A 12,663-nucleotide genomic window follows, 5' to 3' on the forward strand; every position below is an offset into this window, starting at 1 on the left:
GAGTTCATATGGTAAACGAATAGGGTTTTAGACTTTACATTACCTAACAGTCCAAGGGCAACTCTGTCCCTTGTGCCAACACACCGGGATTGTTTTAAAAGCTGGGTAACGCGCATGTGCACTCTGAAATGAGTTAACACAGACAAAGCCTGTCTGTCCCGTGTCCGAGCAGAGAAAGAAAACAGGCTTTCCAGCAAGACAGACCTGGGCTCTGGAACCTGCTACTACAGGTCTCTTACCTTCTTGCTACTGTGTCCTTATTTAAAGAACAAGATAAAACTAGAATATAGACTATAGGGGTTTGTTCCTGTAAGACGTGTCTCGTTCGTGCCGGGTGCTGGGGCCGTGGCAGGAAGACAGAACACCATGTTCCCAAGCTCCAGAAGTTGACAATGCAGAATATGAACAGGCAACTGCAGGTGTGTCAGAAGGGAGACGTGCACGGTGCCCCGGCAGCGGAAGATACGTGTTAACTGTGCGGACAACCGCGGGTTTGGGGGTGACTGTAAAGGCATAGCGTGAGGGGGTGACTGTAGAGACAGGGCCGCTGCATCCTCACATGGTGGTGATTGTATGAATCTGTGCACACGTTAAAACTCACAAAACTACACATCAAATGCTGTGCTGTACAGTAATTTTTAAACGATAGGTAACATGTATAGCACTATGCCCAGCACATAAGAGACACAAAAAGCTGGAGGTGAGTGTGATTCCTAACACGCACTACTGAATGGCTCGGGGTGGGGGACAGTGAGCCGGCAAGGACGCCAAGACGTGCACGCTGGGGCATGTTTTCAACTCTGCCAAACAGAAGGCTCACCTTCCCCCGCTGTGCAGCTCCGGTCACTTCTACTCTTCTTCAGTTACTTTCCACGAGAAATCTAGGTTCACAGGCCTCTACCGAGTACCTACTCTTGTTTAATCCTCACCCTGCCACCATAAAATGGGCGCTGTTATCCCACTTACCAGTGGTTTAACTAGGGCTCAGACAGTGCAGGACCTCTCTGGGACGTGGTGGTTCCAGACGCCGGAGACTGGAACCCACTTCTTTGGATTCCAAGTTAAGGATCTTTCCAAACTCCCAATACACCCGACTTGGTCTAATCAATCTTCCTGGCTTCTGTTACTGCGTGACCTTTAACACCTCAGCACTATTTTACTTTGTTGCCTACTAGTGACCACACACCTGTCCCGGGCCGTGAGCGGACAGACTGATGGCCCTTCTCAGCAGAGGCCTCAGATTCATGTCCGTTAGGATCAGAAGTGTCTCTGGGTGACCAGCCCACCATGCAAAGCTCTGCACCTGAAAACTGAAACCTTTAAACTCACACTAACGTACTCTTGACACGATGAATTTTAAAATTACTAATATTACACTTTAACAGACATTTACCTTGTTTTTGCTTCAGGTAAACAAGAGTTAAAAGCACACTCTAAGGAGAATGTAATCAAGCCCTTTCCTGACTTAACTGCATAACTAAATTTGTCAGCCACCACTTCCACCTCACAGAAGAGTAATTCTGAAGCCACTTCCCAGTCCCATTTTTAATTATTTCATACATTTAGGTAACGTACCACAAATACATGCATTCCCACCCTCTTTCGGGAACAAGGCTGCAGCCACATCAAGGAAGATTCCAGAAGGTGACAAACTGGGAGTTTAAAGTTCACTCTTTCAGGAGTTCTCTACAGTGGGCTCAATGCTGCACCCTCCTTTCTCAAAAGTTCTAGAAACCGCTTTTTAATAATATTGCTCATTTTCCTTTTCCTATTTTCATGATTACCTGTAATGCCAGAACTTAAATTAATGAGTTACAACTGGGAAGAGCTCCTTGAGCATCTCAACAAAGACAACACGCTCCAAACAGAAACGCACCCATGGAACAGGGCGCCGAGACACGCCTGACTCGGCAGCGTGTGCGCGTTTGGGTTCGGGTGCGATCACAGCACGGCTAACCACGCGTGCCAGGAATCAGCGGCCTACACCTTAGCCCCAGGGAAACAGGAGCCTCATCAACTCTGGGGATCCCGCCGGGACACCAGCCTCTTGAGCCACCTGGGAAGCGATGAACTGGGGTGGCCCCACTCACGGCCTGCTGACAAAGAAAGGGGCGTTCTAAACGAAACCTAGATGTTTCCTTCAGAGTCCGACAGGCATGCTGAGAAGTCGGGCAGTAAACACGAAGAAAAGCGGAGAACAAGGTTCGACAACATCTGCACGGATTTAAAGAAGCCAGGGCTTTGCCTTCCACTGCACAGGTGTCTAGAACTGACAGCCCCCTTTGGGCTCCGCCCTCCCAGATGAGCACTCTCCACAATAAAGTGCGAGAAGCTGAGGGGGCGTTCAAAACAATCAGTCGGCATGTGGGAAGAACGTTAGGGATTCTTTCTCCCCCCCCCCCCCAAAACTGAAGAAATGAAGCTCTGCTAGTATTATTCACACAGACCTCGACTCTGGAGCCCTCAGGTGGTAGGTTTGCCAGCCGTCTCCAGGCAACGGAGAAGCTCCCACACACCCACTGGCTTTGGCATATTCCCACCGACAGCAGGCTCCGTGAGGCCCCACTAGGTGGTCTTGTCCAATACATTACTCTGTCTTTCACTAAATTATCTCTCACGAAGTGGAAAACAGGTTTAAAAAACAAACTCCTGCAAAGAAAGTGCTGATAGAAAACAAGAGCAAACAAAAAGCATGTCACAGCTGGCACTTAACGAATTCCAAGCAAAGCCAGTCTAGTCATATATGATCACGATAATTCTTCCAGTGGAAAGTAACTGAGATGCTCGAGGAGAGAGCTGAAATATGGAGTTATACTCGCTATAGTTAATGATGAACTGTGCCTCGAGATATTACCTAACGGGAACACGAAGTTTTTGCTTTTAGCAAGACAGTAAATGAGTCCCTGTGAAAAATACTGAGACCAATGCCCAGCATATAATAAACACCATATAACTCTTAGCTGTTATTATTTTAAAATACTGCTTTTTTATCCTTACTGCCTTTAATTTTTAAGTGTATAAATATATAGAATATAAAATATAATATATACGTTAACAAATGAGAAAATATATTGAAGGTGCCTATTCAAAAAACACCGTCTTCAGCTGATGGTTTAGAGATGGCTACTTAGAAACAGTGGTCCCACCGGAAGAGTGATGTCCCCCTCCTCCTCCTGGCTGCCTGCCCTCAAGACACAAGCACTTGGCTCTTCTGACACTCATCTTGCCTTCCATACCCGACAGCCAGGTACTTAGATACCTGAGCAGGGGCCCTGTCTATCAGCAGCACAAAAGGAGTATCACAAATGTGGAAATCCCACTTGGAGTCAAATCCCGTGGCTGATTTCACAAAAGGCTGAGTGATCATGGGATGCACTTGGCTCCCTCCTTTCTCACTGCCGAAGAAAAGCGATGCCTTCCTTCCCCTGCGGAAACACAGACTTGATCGAGTCTTTGGATTCCCCACTCTAAGCTACTGCCCTATGGCTTGATTTCCGTAAAGTTTCTGGCCAGTTTTCCAGGTATCAATCACAGCGAGGAGGATGATTCAGAATCTGGAGTAAGTGTTTCAGGCATTTCAAACACAGGGCTGAGCCTCCAGGTCTTTCCCTGATGCGCACAGCCACACGGCCAGGGGGAAGGAAGACGCCCAGGATGGGACTGAGCTGAGGGAAAACCTGACCCTCGCTCTGCTGCTGCCTACTTGGAATCATGCCCGTTGCGTGGTTTGCTTAAAAAACAAACACACCTGGCTGGTGTAGCTCAGTGGATTGAGCACAGGCTGTGAAGCAAAGGGTCGCTGGTTTGATTCCCAGTCAGGGCACATGGCTGGATTGCAGACCAGGTCCCCAGTAAGGGACACATGAGAGGCAACCATACATTGATGTTTCTCTCCCACACTTTCTCCTTTCCTTCCCCTCTCTCTAGAAAAATAATAATATAATTAAAAAAACAAGACAAAAACAAAAACCACAACACTCCTCTCACTAAGCTATTCAAATATTCTGCCCTTCAGTGGGAAGAATACTTAATTTCATATACTTAAGTGAGCATGCTGCTACGGTTTTAGGAGCTGACAGTGTAAAAAGCAGATTTCTTTGGTTCAATTGCTCCAAAACTATGAGGCAGTAAGATGAAACATAAGTTTAGTTAATTTGGGATTTCTCTCTAACTGGCAATTTAGTCCCTTATCTTAAAATATATTAAATAAATATATTAATTAATTTCTAAGAGACAGGAAGTATAAAGTTCCCAATAGTTTTTGGTTTAGCTGTAATGCACTTTATTCTAGACCAACAATTTTCACCCTTTTTCATCTCATGGCACACATCGACTAATTACTAGAATTCTGCAGCACACCAAAAACACATTTTTTGCCGATCTGATCGAAAAACAGGTATAATTTTAATTCATTCACACCAGATGGCTATTCTTGTCTTGGCTGTTGTCATTTTTTTTTTAAATTTGACAGTCTAAGGAAAAAGAAGTCAGTGCCCCTGATTAAATAGTCTGGTACTACATACTTTAAAAATTCTTGCAGTACACTGATTGAAAAATCACTGTTCTAGACGGATAAATGAGCCCTGAAACACTCACAAACCATTACTTTATACCTCAACGTCTTCTCCCTAAATTAGTTTACAGTAAAACCTAAGTGATATGAAATCATAATGCAATGCAGCTGCAAACTCCACTATCAGAGTAACAACGGCTACTATTCACTAGCACTCACCACAGGTCAAGCACTATTCTCAGCACTTTTCCTGTTTCTAACTCACTTCATTGTAACAGCCCTTGGAGGCCTAAACTATCAATTCACAGACAGACGAGCAAACAGGCCTGGAAGAGCAAGTAACTCGCACAGGGTCACACATCGGCTGAGCAGCAGAGCCAGGATTCAAACGCAAGACGCCCATCATTCAATCAGGGGCTTTTTCTTTTTGCCACGATTTTATGCAAACTCTGGTAATTTAGCAAGAGGAAATGAACTAAAAGGACATTAAGATGATGAACAAGTTCATCCCATTTCTGTTCTTCACCTGAGCCGGTAGGAGGCGCTATCCAGGCGCTGCGTTGGCAGGGTACGCCACTAAATAACTCCTAAATCAAGAGAGAGATCATAATGGAAAGGAGAAAATATTCAGTATCAAATGACACTGGAAGTATACATAGGAACGTTAGAAGTCCTTCCTTCACTTCAGACTTTTCCAGGGAGACGTTCCTGCCACACTTCCCAAGTGCTAATGGACAGAGAGGCAGCCAGTCCCAAGTACAGACTGAGGCCAGGGTGCCTGGGTTGAAATCAAGCTCCAGTTTCCAGCTTCATGCCTCAGCTTCCTCATCAGAAAAATAAAGAAAACAGCAGTACATACCTCTATACATATTAAGAGGTTAAATGAATTAATATTGGCAAGACACTAAGATCAGTGTCTGGCACACGAATGCTGAGGACTGCGTTATTTTTTTAAAAAGTAAGGAAGGCCCTGCTTTTTTGGGGGCTCAACTGGCTGGAGCATCCTCCCAGATGCCCAAGGTCGCAGGTTCAGTCCCCAGTCGGGATGTGTACAGGAGGCGACTGACTGATGTCTCTCTCTTCTCTCTCTCCCTCTGTAAAATCAATAAACACATTCTCAAATGAGGATTAAAATAAAAAGAAAAGAAGAAAAGAAAATCTCAAGAGCTTACTGCCCTTGACAATGTTCCTCTTACCTAAATCAGTAGGGAAATCGGATTACAAGTGAAGCAGGAGAAATTTCTACTTCCTTCCCTTAACACTCGCTACAGCAAGATACTCAACACTTGCTACTGTGGAACCAAATTTTAGTTATGTTCTCAGCTACTGCGTACGTCTTTGGTCAAACTTGGTCTTCAGAGTAAACCAACACCCACCGAGGAGGGAACTGTAACTCTGACTGACCTCAGCCTGACATTTCCTGGTTGTAAAGTCATCCTTCTTAATCCCTGGTCAGAGTCCCCTGGAACTAAAGAGTTTTAAGAAAAACAACAGGCCTGAGGCTTCAAAGAATCTAAGTCAATGAATACAAAGGTTATGTTCTTTTGACATGCACAGAACAAAGACGGTAATTAAAAGGGAAAATTTAGAGTGATAAACACAATGAGAGAAATAAAAGGCCAATCCTATTGTTTCTTTCTGCTTTTTTTTTTTTTTCATAGCTGATGTCATTGCAGGAAGCAGACTGCCAACCCGGGGCCAAACCCCCCACAGGGACTGCTGCGTGGACATGGAACCACAGCACCTTCAGTTTCCATCCTGTGGGCGACTGTCCTCTCAGAAAACAGAGGGAAAGAACAGCAAATCTTCCCCCCAGAGGCTTGAAGAAGCCCCTTTTCATTTCCCTTTTACTGCCCCCCACCCCGCCTCCAATTTGATCTGTTTGCCTTAAACTCCCACAGGGTTGTCCCAGCCTCTGTTGAGAAAGATAATCCTCTTTCCTCTCCCCTGCTGATGAACTTGGCCACAATGGGGACACAGCCATCTCCTGTTATTGTAATTAGACACTGAACTAATAGATCCGGAAACCGCATACTTTGATGTGTTTTGACTAAATTATACAACATGAGGGTGCTCCTTAAAAAAACAGACATGGAATGCACGCCTCCTCAGTCTCATCTTAAACCCAAAACAATCTGTGCCAAACAGGCAGTCAGATGTGGGTTCCCGCCACAACGCCCCATCTCCCACCCACACATCTCACACAAATAAGGACGGGAACTTTGATTTCTCAGTGACAGTTGACGTTCATTATTACATTAGTTTCAGGTGTGCAACACAGTTATTAGCTGTCTACATAACTCCGGAGGCGATCCCCTGGATAAGCCCCCGCCTGTCCTCATGCAGAGTTACCACAATGTCACTGACGGTAGTCCTTACACAGTAGTGTCCATCTCATGACCACCTTGCCACTGCCAGATTGTACTTCTCAATCCCTTCACCCGGCCCCTCAAACCCCTCCCACCTGACAACCACCAGCGTATTCTCTGTATCTATGAATTTGTTTGATTACTTATTTTGGTTTTTAGATTCCACATAAAACTCAAATCATACAGTATTTGTCTTTCTCTGTCTGACTTATTTCACTTAGCAATTTACCTCCTAGGTCCATCCATGTAGTTGCAAATGGTAAAATTGCATTCTTTTTTCAAGGCTAAGTGATATTCTATCACGTATTTGTATACTGCCACTTTTTTTATCCAATTATCTGTTGACAGACACTTAGGTTGCTTCTGTATCTTGGCTAATATGTATAAAATGTCCTTCTTTGTCTCTTGGTATAGCCTTTGTTTTAAAGTCAATTTTGTCTGAAATAAGTATTGCTAACCCAGCAATCTAAAAATCCATTCGCATTTACAATAATTATTGAAAGCTGTGTAGTGATTGCCACTTCATTATTCCTATTTATCTTTTTCCTCCCTCCTTCTTAAAGAAGTCAACATTTCTTGTAACTCTAGTTCGGTGGCAATGAACCCCTCCAGCTTACTTTGCCTTGGCTGGGAAGGGCAGGCACTTCTTCCTATTGTACTAGGTCCGTAAGACGCCCTCAGGAGTGAACTCACCTGGTGTCCTCCCTTTTATCTCACTCCCAGAATCAGGTACTGGAGAATCAGGTACCGGAGAAGTGAGAAGCAAAGCTCCTGGAAAGGCTATGTCTTCACATGTGGCTGGCGCTCAGTGTGATAAATAAAAACTCCTTAAAACCTCTCAAATCAAAGGCAGGAAAACCCAGTAACAGTGATTAGTTCCCACAAGGCTGGGGGGGGTGGGCAGGCCGGAGGCTGTTAGGAATACGGTGCTGCCCAGCAAGATTATAGTGTCTTTCCTAAGGGACAATCTTGCGAAGGCTTCTTTGGGGAATACCAGCATTTTAGATTCTCTTCTTTCCCAGCCACCCACCCTAAGTCCCCAGACAAGTTGTCAGAGGCACGGAAATGGTAAGAGGCTTGCACTCTGCCGTGGGGTATTATCTCCTTCCAACCTGCCTGGCCCCGGGCTTGCGGTTCTTCATACGCACCCCGCCCCCGGGGGGTCCTGGCGCAGGGGGACTTCCAGGCCTGTCTCGTCACAGAAGCCACCCTTCACCTCCACCTCAGAGATTTTAAAAGTCCTTTCTTATTTCTCAAAGGAGAGATAGTTATTTCTTCATTTTGCTAATTATATTACTAATCTCTAAATTAAAAAAAGAACTTGGATCCATTACTGAGTTGTTTTTTTTTTTAAATCCTCACCAAGGACATGCTTATTGATTTTAGAGACAGAGAGAGATATACTGATGCCATAAAGAAACATCGATCGGTTGCCTCTTGCACCCACAGAGACTGGGGACTTAACCCACAACCTAGGTTATGTGTCCTGACCAGGAATCAAACCCAGGACCCTCTGGTTTATAGGACAACGCTTCAACGCCCTGATCCACACTGGCCAGGGCATCACTGACTATGTTGTAAGAGAGAACACAATAATTCAACCAAGTCCCCTGCATACCCTCGGGCTAAAATACTACACTGCAGAACAGTTTGAAACTCTTTTATTTGTATCCCTTTTAAGTTTTACGACATCTTTCAAACATTGCTCCTCCAGCGCCTCACATTTTCCTCACGTGCAGATGGAGTCGGAAGTTAATTTGCGTTTCCTTCCCTGTAAGTCAAGTGCTGCTGTTAAAAGCTCAGTCAAATACAGGGAGACAACACTCCTTCGGTAACCGCCTCAGGGGAGCCGGGCGAGGCAGAATACAGTGTATGTCATTTCATCCACCAAGTTTTTTTAATCTTCCCCCAAGGACGTGTGTATGGATTTTAGAGACAGGGACTGGGGACTGAACTTGCAAGCCAGGCACGCACCCTGACCAGAGATCGAACCCACGACCTTCCAGTTTGCAGGATGAAACCCTCCCATGACTGGACAGGACTCCACCAAGATTTTTTTTTAAGTTTTGTTTTCACACAGGAAGATTATTTTGACTCCTTTGGCTAAAAGGTTTCTCTATGACCTGGCATAAGAGATGGTGTAAAGTTGTCTTAAAATCTTTACATCAATTACACATGATCTGCAGGGAGAAAAAAATCATCCCCCTGCTTCCCAGTTACCCTATTGCCACTCAATACAAGAAATGTCATCAGATATACTTGTAAAGTTAGACTTCCAGTGAATTCCTCTGCGCATCGCCGACGTTCCTAACACAGAAAATTTTAGGTTTTCTTCAACATCCAGTAAGCAGGTGACACTATACATGAAAGAAGTCTGTGAAAACACTTATTCTGACTCTACTAAGTTTACTGGGGATGAAGAAGTAAAGAAAGGAAGGAGAAATTCACCACACGTGTTCTGGAGGGGGCCCCTGCATCTGCCGTTTGCACCCTCTGTTTGCAAGTGAGATAACGATGTGGTCGTTTCGCTGGTGGTCCCATTGCAGGTTTACAGCACTTGCCTATTTTTTCATCCTTATTGTTCTGACCTCTGTGTGGCCCCCGGCATAGCCACCTCCCCCCCTTGAAGCTCCCCTCTCTTCTTGGAACTTCATTGGATTTGCAACTCCTGAAACCTAAGCCTCCCTACAGTTGCCCCTGAGCTCCAAACACTTCCACCTGGAGAGCCAGAACACTCAAAACTCACGCTGTTTCTGCCCGTGCCCTCGCCTTCACGCCGGAGCCTGCTGCAGTGGTCCACTCCCAGCTGGTCACCAGGTCACCTGAATTCATCTCCCACATCATCTCTTCTGAGCCTTCCCTTGCCCTAATCATTGCTGTATTTCCACCTTTCATCATTTCTTACCCAGATTTCTGTCTGAGCCAGACTCGTGGGTGGCCCAGCCTCCAGTCTGCTCCCCTAGTGACCGAAGCTCCCAAGGGGCTTCCCCACTGCCTCACTGTCTTGTCCACTGCGCTCCTGTCTACAGTCACCTGGCTAACTTTGCAGCCTATCAGGGCACTAAATGGCTCTTGTGTGAGACCTGCTCGCTGCTTCGGCCTCACCACGTGCCACAAGCGACCACCCCTGCTCCAGCACCAGGAGACATGCCTCAGGTGCTCCGGCACCACCTGTCTCGGAATATGCATGTTCCCTCTGGCCGACACTGCCCTTTCTTTGATCTGCTTGGTTGCTCCCTATTCACTTTCAAGATGGCAGCTCAAATGTCACTTTCTCCAGGAAGCCTTCCCTAATCCACCATACCCTCTCCTCTGCAGTTTCCCGAACTACCAGCGACCAGTCTGGGCTAGGCTTCCAGACACTCGCAGTTTCTCCACCTTTCTCCTAACACTCACTTCACTGCAGTGCTGCTGCCTGCCGACCCCGCCCGCCTCCTCAGCTCGGCTGCAAGCACTGCAACCGAGTCCATTCCTGCTCCCCAGGTCTAGCGTGCTCACTCGGGGCTCGGCAGCTTCCGCTGAATGAAGAAAGGGATTCACAGGGGGCGGGGGCTGACCCACCTCACCCGACTCCTGCAGGTGTTTTCTTACTCTGGGCCCTTTGTCACTACCTTTCCTAAGCACCACAATATTTGAGTTAAGGGGACATCCTCAAGACGGAAAAATCTCTGTCTTCTGCTATTAAGCCATTCATTCCAAGTAGAAACCAAAGAACTGACAATGGGCCTTTCGGGTCCTGCCAGTGGCCTCACTCCACTCTCAGTATGGCTCTGACAACATCTTCTGCAATCCAGGCTTTCCTGCCTCTGACGCAGCCACGCAGGCCCTCCTGCTGGTCCTTTAAATCACCAGGCCCGTTCCTGTCTCAGGGCCTCTGCCGCTGTCTGGGCTGTCAGAACGCTTTTCCCCCAAGAGCTGCATTTCAGGACTCTGCGCAAATGCCACCTTCTCAGTGATGCCTTCTTTAACTGCTTCTTGCACCTCACACTGCCTATATTCCTGCTTCCCTACTCCGTTTTTCTCTGAATGCTGATCATCTGCGACACTACATATTTTAATTGTTTGTCTTCCTCAATGAATATAAGCTTCCTGTGAGTGGGGCTTCTGTCTGGTGTATTCCCTGCTGAACCCAGTACATGACAAGCACTCGGTGATTCATCTGGCACACTAGATTACAGTATTTCAAGCTTTTAAAAAGCAGGGCAAACAACACCAGTGAAAAAGGCAACCTAACTTAAAAATGGGCAAAGAACTTGAACAAACATTTCCTTACAGAAGACGTACAGCTGGTCAATAAGCAGCCAAAGATGCTAGTTATCCCTGACCAGTGGGAAATACAAAACCACAATGAGGCGCCGCCACTTTACACCCACTGGGATGGGTACTCTTTTTCTAAAAAGTAATTAGTGAGCGCTGGTGAGGAAGTAGAAAAATCAGAACCCTTGTGTTTTACGGGTGAGAATGTAAAATCGCACAGCTGATGCAGACAGCAGTATGATGGTTCCTCAAAAAAATCAAACGAAATTACCATACCATCCCGCAATTCCACTCTGGGAACAGATCCAAAAGAACAGAAAGCAGGGACTTAAACAGATTTCTATACACCGTGCTCACAGCTGCATCATTCGCGACAGCCGAAAGATGGGATCATGTGCTCATCGACGGGTGAATGGATGAACAACACGGTGTGTGTACATACGAAGGAGTACAAGTTAATATGCAGCCAAGGGATGAAATTCTGACCCATTCTGCATATGGATGAATCTCGAAGACATTATGACAAGCAAAATAAAGCAGACATAAAAAGACAAATATTGTATAATTCTATTTACATGAGGTACCTGGAGTAGTCAAATTCAGAGACAGAAAGTAGAATGGTGGTTGCCAGGGGCAACCTGGTGGGGGATGGAGGACCAGGAGAGAGGTTCTGGAGATGGACAGCGGAGACGGCTGCACAGCAACAGGGATGCATTTGATGCCACTCTGAACTGTGCAGCTAAAAGGGGTGAAGATAGTGAATGTTGGGAAACACAGCACATAACAGTAAAGAAGGCAGCACAGTGCGCTTAAGAACAGGAAGTTAAACCGGTGCTCCCAGCTGCACTTACAGGAGGAACTTAGCAAAGGAAAAACGCCATCGCCAACTGGCCCTGGGCCAAGTGTCAACCCTGACTTATTTTTACAGAAATCACTGCACATCCCAGTGGCAGAGGAAAACGGAAGGGAACGGGCAACATTACGTCACCGGCACCCATACGAAATTATCATCAATGTCGTGCATTTTCTAAGCCCTTTTCCGTGATAGCACAATGCTCCCAATCTGTCAAAGCAGGTATGAAAGAGCTTGTGTCCTCTCCAAATCAGCAAATAAACAAACACACAGAATGCAGCGGGCACGGCCCACAGAGCATGACACGGGTGAGGCGAACTCCAGGACAGTCGCCACTGATATGTACCGAGGGCTGATTAATCAAGACACTGTGCTCACCATTTTCTGTGGGATGTTGAACTTTATACTTCTGGCCAGCTTGTTCTAACCGTATTTAGTAATTACTACCATTATTACTCATTCTTATAGGTGAGAATACTGGGGCACAAAGAATAACTAACTACCCCTAAATGAAATGACTAAACAAGTGAGGGACGGCACCAAAACGTCTCACCCCAGCGCCTGCACACCAAGCTGCTACTGCTGTCTACCGCCTGTCTGCCTGCAAAGTCTCATCAATGCTTCTTTCGGCCCCGACACCGGCACTGAAGTCGTGCTCGCACAATAAATCA

At 46.2% G+C, this 12,663-nt stretch overlaps 1 protein-coding gene across 1 annotated transcript in view; it reads right to left on the reverse strand.

Moving 5' to 3' along the window:
- The window catches only part of PPM1H (protein phosphatase, Mg2+/Mn2+ dependent 1H), a 246,962-nt gene that overhangs the window by 135,420 nt on the left and 98,879 nt on the right, over window positions 1-12,663 (reverse strand). The gene's annotated exons all lie outside the window — the stretch shown is intronic.

The sequence above is a fragment of the Artibeus jamaicensis genome, unplaced genomic scaffold (genome assembly GCF_021234435.1).
Source record: "Artibeus jamaicensis isolate MK-2021 breed Jamaican fruit bat unplaced genomic scaffold, CSHL_Jam_final contig_233, whole genome shotgun sequence".
Classification (NCBI taxonomy): domain Eukaryota; kingdom Metazoa; phylum Chordata; class Mammalia; order Chiroptera; family Phyllostomidae; genus Artibeus; species Artibeus jamaicensis.